Below are 12,387 nucleotides of genomic sequence, written 5' to 3'. Positions count from 1 at the left end.
CAAATAAGTCAACCCATCTGGATGTGAAAGTGGCTTTACAAAGACAACTTGCGTTACCAGGATACACATGGAGCTCCAGACGACTTCCTTTTCAGTGGCTTGTGTACCAAAGGCAATTAACCAAGCAGAACAAGCAAGAAAAAAACTGGCATTTTGCAATGTGATGGAACATTGCATTTGGAGGTATCTGAGTCTTCATTATAGTATAACTTAATTTCTTTAGGTCATCCCATTTTCTCAAGAAGTCATTCTAAAGTCAAATTTTCGAACATCATTATGTTTCTCTACTGTTATTTAAGACTGTGTGCTGAATTTTCACTTATGTTTGCTATCTATCATATACTTCTACTCTTGTCTGTTTAGTATATATTGTCTCTCCTGTCTATCTATTGTAATTATGCAACATAACAGATGGCATACAATAACAAACTGGGGACCAATCAGGTACCACATTTAATAAGAAAACTGAAATTTATAATGAAATAGGAAGGTATAGTTAGACTACTCAAAATTTTCCTAAGCACTCGCTAAACTTAAAGGCTTCTTTGTCATGGTGTTTTTGTTCTCTAGGTCAGCATGATCCAAAAGAGCACTGACTTCATTCATGTTTAGCTTCCAGGAAGGAATGGATGGGTCCTCCAGAAGCACCCTGCAACTAACATGTTGTCCCATCCCAGGATAAAAGAGAATAAGATAAGTTATGTTAAAAGATATGTTTTTGCTGCTGTCCCTTGGTCAGTGTTTTTACTTCAGTCTTGCTCTTTTAATGTTCCCCATGCTCTCACCTTTGACAATCTATCTATCTATCTATCTATCTATCTATCTATCTATCTATCTATCTATCTATCTATCTATCTATCTATCTATCTATCTATCTATCTATCTATCTATCTATCTATCTATCTATCTATCTATCTATCTATGCAGCCTTAAAAGGTCCCATGTTTAGTTCCTGGATGTAGATTTACAAAATGAATACATTTATTTAATACATTTACAGTACTGCATATTGCAGAGTGAAACACTTAATTTTTTTATTCAACTGTCTCACAGCTGCAGGACACCGTCTTCAAATCCCAGCCTGCTCACTGTCTTTGTGGACTTTGCATATTCTCCTTATGAGGTTGTCTAAGTACTGTATTCCAATTTTCTCCCACATCCCAAATATATGCAGAACACTGATTTGCAGATTTAACTTTAAGCAAAGTGTGGATGTATGCAGGAGTGTGCCCAGTGTCTGACTGCTGTTTCTTGTAAGAATACTTTCTGCCTTTTTGTCTAATGCTGTTTGAATATGCTCCCTGTGACACTAAACATGGATTAAGTAGGTCTGTTAAATGGATGCAGATCCATGTTCTCTCATCTTTTCTATAATATAGTAAATTTCACATCTATCTATCTATCTATCTATCTATCTATCTATCTATCTATCTATCTATCTATCTATCTATCTATCTATCTATCTATCTATCTATCTATCTATCTATCTATCTATCTATCTATCTATCTATCTATCTATGGTGCCCACCATAACATTTCAGACAAAGATACATTTTTACCCCTCAGCTCCACACTTTAAAATTACAAATCAAATAATTCAGAAATGATTAAAGTGGACATTAAAGACACCATGTAGAAATGAAAACACTTATTCTGCATGGTCTCCCCATTTCTGGACTATGATTTCTATCTATCTATCTATCTATCTATCTATCTATCTATCTATCTATCTATCTATCTATCTATCTATCTATCTATCTATCTATCTATCTATCTATCTATCTATCTATCTATCTATCTATCTATCTATCTATCTATTATATGAAGCCTTATCTATCATTGCATTTTCAACTTTGGTATTTTGATGTCTGTTTTTAATTCATGTCTACAGCTCTGCTACCATCTACAATTTTCTTTCATTTTACTTTCCAGCATATTATTACCTCCACTTCACAATAGTTTTGATCGACATTACCCATTAAAGTGACAAGTTTCCTGACCCAGCTGGTTTTAAGATGTGCCGATTGTTTGTGGAAATCAGTCTTGGTTTCACATGTGGTCAATAGGACAGACGTGTTTAGAGAGAAAACAAGTCAGTCAGTCATTGTGAGAGTGAAAAAGAGAGAAGGAAAAAGAGAGAGTGAATGGGGGGAGGTGGTAGGGGGCCTGGAGGCGTACAGGGACAAGGAAACAGTGTTACAAAACATCTTTAAAGTTGAACCGAATTACGTTGTCGGATTAGATTAAGAGGCGCTAGGTACAAGCCATCGGAGTCCGTTACTTCACATTTGCTTCTGTAGTATTGCTTCTGCTATATCGCCGCATAAATGAATGATGGGAAATGTCTTAAGAATGAATAAATGCGAAATGAAAAGGAGCTATATAGGTGACATATTTTCTAAAGAAATAGAATACTTATATAGCCCAAATATGCTGAGACGAGCCTTCCACATGACGGATGGAGTCAGTCTCCGTATTGATAGAAGAAAAAAAAAAAACAATGGGGGGTAGCAAGGGGCAGAGAATGGACGGTAGAAGGGAGTCACATTTCATTCTGACATCACATGTCTGCAGAGTGGGAATGTACTAGCGCAGAGAAGTGCGCTTCTGCACAGCACGCCGCCGGACGCCAGCTCGGGAGAGACGCACGGAGAGCGCAGCGCAGTGCAGCGCGGAGACTTGAACTGGTAAGCCGCTCTGTGTACGTTTACTCTGATAATAATAAGCGAAACTGCAAGGTGTGCTGTTTTTGTTTGTTAAAATGTTGACAGATAACTTCTTGATGCATGCATTAGGTTGTGGCTTGTGTCTGGCATGACATTTAATTGCGGGGCGACGGAGCATATCCTAGTCGCGTCTGGATGTGGGCAGGAACCAGCCCTGTACGGGGACCAGGTCCGTGGCGAGGACCTTTCACTCACAACCGAACGGCCAGTTTAGAGTTGCCATTTAAGGGGACCGTCCATTATGGGGTTGAAAATTGTTAAGTATGTGTAACGTTTTTTCGTTAACTTTATAAAGTTTTTATATTATTGTAAATATTTAATTGGTCATTCTTTAGTATCTTGTTATCATTTGAATAGTTTTAGTTATTTAATTATTTGCCTTTATAGTTATTACTAAATTTTATAAAGTGAAAGAAAGATCAAGTCACAAAACACACTCCAGACTGGGACGCGCGTGTGTGGAGACAAACGTTTTACCACCTGTAAGTGTGTTTCGTTTGGGCCATTCTGTTAAATAAGGACGCAACCTCAATCGCAAAAAGAGTTTATTTTGTCTTAGTGTTTGCTCTTTTGATTGGTTTGTAAATCGCCTTTCGGGGTAGCGTTTAGAAAACGGTGACCTCTAAAATAAAGAATGGCTACTTTTTTATAGTAATATCTTTATAATTAAGACAAATTATAATTCTCCACATAAACAAACCTCGCCAGTGTCCACATCTTCAGTTGATATCAGGTGTCTTGTCGCCAATCTCCCGGACACCAAAGCACCAGACCGACTCCTTGAGTAACTCTGAGCTTATCGCTTTATCTGCCGGTGCTCATATTATGAAATATGGAAATAAAGGTGCTATGCCATGAAGCGTCTTGAAATAGCGGTCACTACATAAAGATGCTAAATAGATGTAAGCACCAATTCTTTTCATTTCTTCGAGTTCATACATAGCTTGAGCCTGCAAAGGAATGTCAGATGGTTCTTCAGTTCATCACAGGGGACAATTATTCATAGTGTATCAAAGTCAATATTTAAAAATCAACCCGACCTTTCACATTTTATGATATGGGAGGAAAATAAAGTAAACACTGCCACAGTGAGAGCATTACAAATTGCACAAAAGTAGTGTTGTATGTAGCTTGCAGGGGCTATAAGGGAACCCCCTCCAACAACTCAGCCACCATGCAATCCTGTTGTATAAATGTGGAAAAAAAATCAATTCATTTTTTTAAACCCCCAAATATCTTTTTCCAGGGTTACAACGTGCCCTAGCAGTGCTAAACATACAGCACAAGCCAGCACTCAATGGACTAACAGCCCACCACGTTCACACATATAACCTCTGGCAGTGAGACATTTAGCCACCAATTTATAGCACATGTTTTTAGGATGTTGTGGTAAATTTGAGCACTTAAACGAACAAAAGGAGAACATGCCGAAAGTGGCTTGGCTTGGAAAGAAAATTAACCTTAGTCTTTTAATTTCTATAGAAGCAGCAATAAAGATTGCTTTAATATGCTGCTCTGGTGTTTATCTTGTTTTGAGGCAGGCAGCTTGGCTTAAGGCCCCACATCACACTGCAACTTAGTCAATCAAATGTATCTTGTGTAGAACTAACACCTGTTGATATGAATTGCCTGAAGTGTCAAACTATGGAGACACCACAAATCAAGAGTGGAAGATTCCACAACAGCAAATCGAAAAAAATGAAATCATTATAATTAAATAAAATGAATAATAGCTTCAAACCCTAAGGCTGTGGGTTCAAATCCCACTACTATGTGACCATGAGCAAGTCACTTCACCTGCTTGTGCTCCAATTGAAAAAAACAGAACAAATGTAACCACAAATGGAATCTCAGCGACTCTGACAACGGCCAAATTGTGTTGGCTAGACAACTGGGTTAGAACATCTCTAAAACAGCAGGCCTTGTGTGGTGCTCCCAGTATGTAGTGGTTAGCATCTACCAAAAGTGGTCCAAGGATGGGCAATAGGTGAACTGGTGACAGAGTCATGGACACCCAAGGCTCATTGATGCGTGTGGGGAGCAAAGGTGAGCCCGTCTGGTTCAATCCCACAGCCCAAATTGCTGAAAAACTTAATGCTGGCCATGAGAGAAAAATGTCTGAACACACAGTGCATTGCAGCTTGCTGGAGACTGGTCAGAGTGACCATACTTTTCCCTGTCCAGCACCAAAAGCACCTACAATGGGCATGTGAGCAACTGAACTGGACCATGAAGCGATGGAAGAAGATGGTCTGGTCTGACGAATCACATTTTCTTTTATAAATTCATATGATCTATAGATCATGTGGACAGCACAGCACATGTGCATTGCTGATCTGGGGAAGAGATGGTAGCTGGATGCACTATGGGAAGAAGGCAAGCCAGTAGAGGCAATGTGATGATCTGGGCAATGTTCTGCTGGGAAACTTTGGTTCCTGGCATTCATGTGGATGTTACTTTGACACATACCACCAACCTGAAGATTATTGTAGGCGACATACATCCTTTTCTTCAACATAACTTACAGCCTATATTTGAGGATGGATCGATGGTTTGACCATTTTTGTGTAATTAGCGAACAAACAAACAGACAAAAAAACAAACAAACCAGACAAACACACATCTAAATGGCTTATGATTTCATTTATTGATTATATATTTATTTAGTTACTTTAGAATTATTAATGGGAATTGAACCAGTGGTCCTATGTAAAATCCAGTTTTCTGATCATTACATTATACTGCTTACCTTAATCAGTTCATTTGCCTGACATGGGTGAGTGCACCGTGTGAGTAAAAGTGCACTGTGATAGACTGCCGTCCCACTCAGCAGGATGAGACCAGATGTTATGATCATTCATCAACGGAAAGGAATCACAGTGAATGGCCAAAGACATATGACCCAACTTGATATGAATAAATAAAAAACGATGTCATTAACTAACAAAAACTCCTGAAAGAGTTTAACATGAAAAAGCCCTTAAGCAAAACCAGTTACCTGTAAATGATATATTTTTTTCAAAATGCTGATTATCCCATGTGGTGGGCAACACGGTGGTGCAGTGGTAGTGCTGCTGCCTCGCAGTAAGGAGACCAGGGTTTGTTTCCCAGGTGCTCCCTGCATGGAGTTTGCATGTTCTCATCGTATTTGCGTGGGTTTCCTCCGGATGGTCCAGTTTCCTCCCACAGTCCAAATACATTGCAGGCTAGGTGAACTGGCAATCCTAAATTGGCTCTAGTGTGTGGCTGGGGTCGATATATGTATGTGTGTGTTGTGTTTGCCCTGCGATGAACTGGTTCCCAGTCCAGGGTTTGTTCCTTTGCCCTATGCTAGCTGGGATAAACTCCAGCAGACCCCCGATGCTGTTTCAGGACTAAGAAAATGACTGACTGACTGACTGACTGACTGACTGAACCCATGTGATGTGTAGTGATGTCTGAGAAAGAAAATGTTAGTGTAATATTTTCATACAGAATGGTGCTAAGACTCTTGACCAATGAATGAGGATTAGAGGCAGATCTTCAGTTTAAAAACACAATCCCATGTGAGTTACATTTCTTATTATGCACTGATTTTTCCAGAAGTATTTATTTAACAATATTTTAGCAAAAAATGCATGTGTTTTGCATGGTGTGAATATACAACTGGATAACTGAGATATGGATGAAGCAATACAAAGCAGAAAAAAGAGAAGTGTCTGTGTACCTGTCTGTCCAGCTGCAATGTCTCTGTCATTCCAACGGATGGCACATCACAAACCTTTGTAGTAATGCATTTTATATTTGTGATGTGCCATTGTTGGAATGACACGTGCAATGCATTTTGTTACTGTATGCATTGCAAAATACTTTCTATTAGATAGTGCATTGCACTGAGGGCTATGTCAATTACTAAGATTTCAACTTGTCTTAGACAGGAAGTACAGTTAGAAAAAGAATAAAACATTATGTAATGAAGAATATAAAATTAAACCAAAAACAAACATATACATTTTTTTTTAATCCAAGCCAAATTAAAATCCAAAAGTTAGGGAGATTAGTCAGTCAGTCAGTCATTGTCCAACCCACTACATCCTAACACAGGGTCACAGGGGTCTGCTGGAGCCAATCCCAGCCAGCACAGGACACAAGGCAGGAACAAACCCCGGGCAGGGTGCAAGCCCACCGCAGGTTAGGGAGATTAAAGAGGCTAATACTCAGAAAGGCAAAAAAATCAAAATAACTGGACACTAGTGAACATCAATAAATTCTTAATAGATTAGACTGAAAAATCCTTAACCTCTTTAGAGTTAGACCTGAGCATCACTTGGGCTGTAAAAACAGTGCTGATAGCATTAGCCCTGTGCTTCACTCGGCAACTGTATAGACACGTTTTGTGAAAAGTTCCAACAGCGTTAGTGCCAAGTGTTGCTCGGGAAACGATATAGGCGTGTCTTACGTAAGCGACAGGCCAAAGTGTTACCCAGGCAATGGTGCAGACATGTCTTCTCCTAGCCTTATAATGGCATCTCGTAAGAAGTGTTTTTCAGCAGCCCAGGTGATGCACAATCTTGAAAGTGACACAAGCAGTGATGATGAAGTGACTCTGTCTTCAGGCAGTCAAACTGAAATGGACTGTGAATTCTAAAATAATTCTGATGAATCTGAACATATGCAGTGTTCTGTTCAAAAGCTGATCAGTCTGGAAAAAAATTCACAAGGAATCACACTACTATTGTGATGCTGGATTGTGTATTTTACCCTGCTTCAAGATATACCACACAAACAACACATTTTGACAGTTTTAGCATTATTATTATTATTATTATTTGTATCATTATTAAACTTCATTATTAAAATTTCTACACTTCTGACTTTGTACTTTTAGTGTTTTGCATGTTTTACAGAAGTAAGATCAGATTTATAAATATGTAATTTTTCAAGAAAAAATGTAATGCTAAGGAGATTATTGTCTATTGCAAAAGGGAGAAATTTCCAAAAAAAAAAAAAATTTTAACCTTCAAAAGAATATCCTAATTGAGGTTTATTTATCCAAGTTGATGGAAACCATGAGAGAGAAGGGACAAATGCAACCACATCAAATCAACACCCCAGCAACCTAACTGGTTTGTAAAGCACATGTTGTTCTGTCACTGCAAAATGAGCAACAGAGTGGGAAGAAAACAATCACAAGCCAAATGTAGTCAAAAAACAGGCAGGCCATGTTGTGATTGTGGTTTCTTTTTCTTATTTTGGTTATTTTGGGTTTTATACATGTATTTTATTTAACTGTTTTATTATTTTTTTTCTATGTTGTTAACTTTTTTAATGTTATCTTATTTTGTGTTTATGCGACACTGTCTCATCATCATGTGTCCCGTTCTATCACGTCAATGCATTTCAGCTTTTTGTTATGGCACTAATAACAGATGCAGAGAAAAGCGAAAGAACCAGCAAGTGTACCAATGGTTTACCCATTATGAAAGTTTGAAGGGGTAAGAATCAGGCAACCAAAGATCAAGAGATTAAACAACTCAAAGACTGTAAACATGCAAGAATCTTAAACTAGAAAACTTTACCAATTTTTGATAATAGAACACGCAGTAATTTCTTTTGGTTATCAACAAAGCTGGACAGCATAATACTCAAAATGATGACCTTTTTTAATGTCACAGAGACGCCAACCATAATTGCAGCTTCCAGGACTACGTGTAGCAATGTAGCCCCAAAATGACTATGCCTCTCCAAAACAAAGATTGGGTCACGGTAAATAAAAAGTAGGTTATAATTTTTATATTTTTTAAGCATACTTCCTAGGTACATATGAAGCATGCCATTAAATTGTCCATGCTTGAAAGTCTTCACTTTCCTAGGAAATCTAATTTCTTGAAAGAAACTTGTGTATCTTCCAAAAAACATTTCAATTAATTCCAGATTCATGACATGATTGCAAAGTATTAATTTTGTGGTATCAGCACACATAGTTATACCTCAGTGAGTAAAGAAAAGCTCTTTTGGTAGTTTAGCTAATAGAACAAGTACAGAGGGTCTTTTCAGGTTTCTGACTTTGGCTTCCTTTTCAAGACACCTCCATGTCTGAGTTTGTTTCAGGTCCTGTGCTATTATTATCTCCCAGTCTCTTTACTCTCACAATGACTCTTGAGTACCTGTCTGTGCTTTTAACAGTCAAAGGCAAAAGAAATGAGTATCAAAATACCAAATCTGCATACTTAACCAAAGGTCCAAGTCGATGTAAATGTTAACTTCCTAAGAAGAATTTTCACTTGATAACTTCAGGAAAATGTTATTTTGTGAATCCAGAAACCTGGATTGTGCTGATAGCAAGCCACCATCTTAAATAGTGACAGCCTGATAACATCACATATCAAAACTTCGGCTATCATGTGGTAGCAACAGAGTGCCATTACATTTACATTTACATCATTTAGCAGACGCTCTTATCCAGAGCGACTTACAACAAAGATAAAGTTCACAAAATGCCTCCAAGTAAAAACAAAACATAAAGTAGCAACAAAAAAAAAAATTACAAATTGAAAAATGAAATGAAAATTGCACATACACACAAAGCAGAATTTTGCATGAATTAAAACCTTAAAACATAACACATAATGCTTTAAATATGGCAGTCTTATTAGGATAAGTGCTCGGTCTTAAATGAGGGAAAAAATGAACAAACAAAAGGAAGATTATTACAAAACAATTAACAAAAAATAAAATGACAGACAGTTAACAAAAAGTAAAGAAAAAGAACTCAGAAAAAATGTTAATTTAAAATATCAACAACAAATATAAAATAAAATGCAAAAAAAAAATAATGAAATGAAATTAAAGATACCAGAGCCATTAAGAAAGAATAATGGAAACAAGTTGGAAGCAATTTTAGTTGAGTGCTGGTCTAACCAAGAAAGAACAAAGCAACTCTGCAATTCCACCTAATGCTTATACGTCATTATCCCTGCCTCCACCATATCTGTTGTAACTCACAGAAATGTAACGATTTTATGGTACAGTTAATCCTTCTATTGGGATTCTTAATACTGTAGGCTTTCAGAGTTCTTAAAAAGTGCTGATTTGCCATGTGTAGTTTTAAACTTTGATAGAAATCTGTCTATTTTCTAACCTGTTTATCCAGTTTAGAGTTGGGGCCACATAACACATCCACACTCAATTAAGAAACATCAGTTAACTTAATATACACATATTTGGGTTGTGCAAAGAAAACTAGGGAATTACAGACATTGGAGAAACCATGCACATTTCACCAGATTCTCTTCACTAATGTGTTGTTCTCTTCACTATGGGAACCCACTGGGATCCTGGGACATGAATTTGGGTCCACATCCCATGCAGAATTCAGAAAGAGAACTGCTTCAGCACAAGTGACTAATCAGGCTTCTAACTACAAGGCTGTCTGTCCCACTACATTCTGAACTTGAAAAATCTCATCATTCATGCCAGGAAGGCTTCTCACACCACCTTGTCAAATTTAGGTCAAAGTACAAACACAACCAGGTTCTCTTTACTTGGGTGTTACACCCTTCATACACGTCATCACTGGATTTCCAGATCCACATCCAGCATGGTGCCCAGAAAGCAGTCACATGAGAAACATGGATTCTTACTGTAGGTACAGTAAGTGAGCTAAAGGAGTGCTTTGTAAAGTTTGGATAAAACTTTATCTAATTCTGGACAGTTTTATTTTTTCATTATGTAGATTAAAGAAATACTTCTTTTTGCAATTTACTCAGTGAAATTTCTGATATTATGAAGATAAAATTTATATTTCTTTGCAATTACTCAGCAAGAGTGAGCGAATGGGAGAAAGTCTAACTGAGATAAGCAGCAAAAGCCAACAGAAAGCCAGTATGGACCACTAGTATCCAACCGCAGCAGATTAAAGTGTTCAGGTCTAGGAATTAATACTCTCTCAAGTAGTCCAGGATAACTAAACCAGTCTTGTGTATATGTCTACTGTCATAAATATGAAAAAAGGCAACATTTTTGAATTCTTTATTTATTTATTGACTCCACTGGAAATGTCGTATAAACTCCTTACAGATGGCTTTTGTTTGAGGCACCTCTTCCATTCCTCGAAAACACCTGCACAGCTCCTTCCTTTTGCCTGTCATTCTGGTTATTCCTGTAGAGTGACGATGTACAGCCACTACTTTACTATTTCATAGATTTGTTATCAACCTTCCTCCTTTTTTTGCCTGTTTGCCCACTGATCAAACAAAACAGTTTCAAATAATTCAGTATAAATTCCACATTCACTTTTTTCTACTTCAAAATTTTTATAGTCACATTATAAAGAAGTAAAACATTAGATTAAATAAATTCTGCACCCAAAAATGATATTTATTTATATATTACTTACCCCATATAGTCTGTAGTGATGGCCAAGAAAATTTTTTTATCTCATCTTTTCATGGAGAACGGACATAACAAAGATTCTGATAGAACAGGACACAATGGTGACCAATGCTGGACAATAGCAAATAATAAAAAAAAAATCCATGAAAAAATTCTCATAATACTCATGTTACAAAATGTCAACTCATCCAGTGATATGCTCACAATGTGCAAAACATGTTTACTTTTTGCTAAAGTATTGTTAAATAAATACCTCTGGAAAATGAAGTAATCCACAAACAGTAAGCCACTTCACATGTGATCGTGCTTTTAAACTGAAGACCTGCCTCTCCGCTTCATTCATTGGTCAAGAGTTCTGTCATCAATCTCCACAAAAACAAGGGATTAATAACATTGCTCACCCATCAATACAAACTTCAGTATTCCTTTAAATAATGTCAATATTTTACATTTTTTACATTAAAAGTAATTATATCAATCCATTCATTTACTGAATCTTTTTATATTAATTATGACATGTAGGCAACTAATTGTTTTGCATTCTAATAATAAATCAAGTAGCAAGGCTAAATTGGCCCTAGTATGTGTGTGATAGGTATACGTGTCTGTGAGTGAGTTCACCCTGAAATTGACTGGCACCCTGTGTAACAGGATTGTTCCTGCCTTGTGCCCTATGATTGCTGGGATAGGCTGCAGCCCCTGCCCCATGCTCAGGATTAAGTAGGATTAGAAAATGGTATGGTAATAAGGCAATTTTCTTATTTGTAAAGTTTGAATACTATAAAAACCATGCATACTGTAATTATATTTTGTGACTGATGCCCTCAATATGGAAGGACAGGGGAGATGGCATGCACGGGGCATTGTCTCCCCCAGACTGCTAGATAGCAGAACCTCTGGGTTGTAGCAGCACTGTGGTTTCCCACAGGACATCATGGGAACTGGCGTTCTTGGACTGAGTCCTGTTGGGTTCCGTGGGTGCTGCCAGGGGTTGTTTCAGGGACTGGAGAGTCCTACTTTGTCGGGTTCTCACCTCACCCAGAAGTGCTTCGGAGCTACAGCTTCAGAACACTGGAAGTGCTTCAGGGTAATATAAAAAGATCTGCTTGCCACTGCTTGAGAAGCCAAAATCAGGAGGAAAGAGGATGAAGCTTGCATGGTGGAGTGGAGGAGACAGTGACCAAGAGAGAGAGAGGAGAAGTATTGCTGTGTGCTTGCTATTTGTCTGGCTGTATTGTGCTTGGTGGTGTGGGAAACACTTATTGGAAGAGCACTTATTAGAATAACA

The 12,387-nt window shown here is 37.6% G+C and overlaps 1 protein-coding gene across 1 annotated transcript in view; it reads left to right on the top strand.

Annotated features, from left to right (window-relative positions):
* Positions 1-2,523: 2,523 nt before the first annotated feature.
* Positions 2,524-12,387, top strand: part of LOC114647261 (kazal-type serine protease inhibitor domain-containing protein 1-like) — a 93,054-nt gene continuing 83,190 nt past the window's right edge. Inside the window, exon 1 of the mRNA XM_028795915.2 lies at positions 2,524-2,687. The gene's annotated coding sequence lies outside the window, so the exon portion shown is untranslated. The remainder of the gene's footprint in view (positions 2,688-12,387) is intronic.

The sequence above is a fragment of the Erpetoichthys calabaricus genome, chromosome 2 (assembly GCF_900747795.2).
Source record: "Erpetoichthys calabaricus chromosome 2, fErpCal1.3, whole genome shotgun sequence".
In the NCBI taxonomy this organism is placed as follows: Eukaryota; Metazoa; Chordata; class Cladistia; order Polypteriformes; family Polypteridae; genus Erpetoichthys; species Erpetoichthys calabaricus.
Note: the sequence above shows the minus strand (reverse complement) of the source record. Positions and strands in the feature narration are given on the sequence as shown.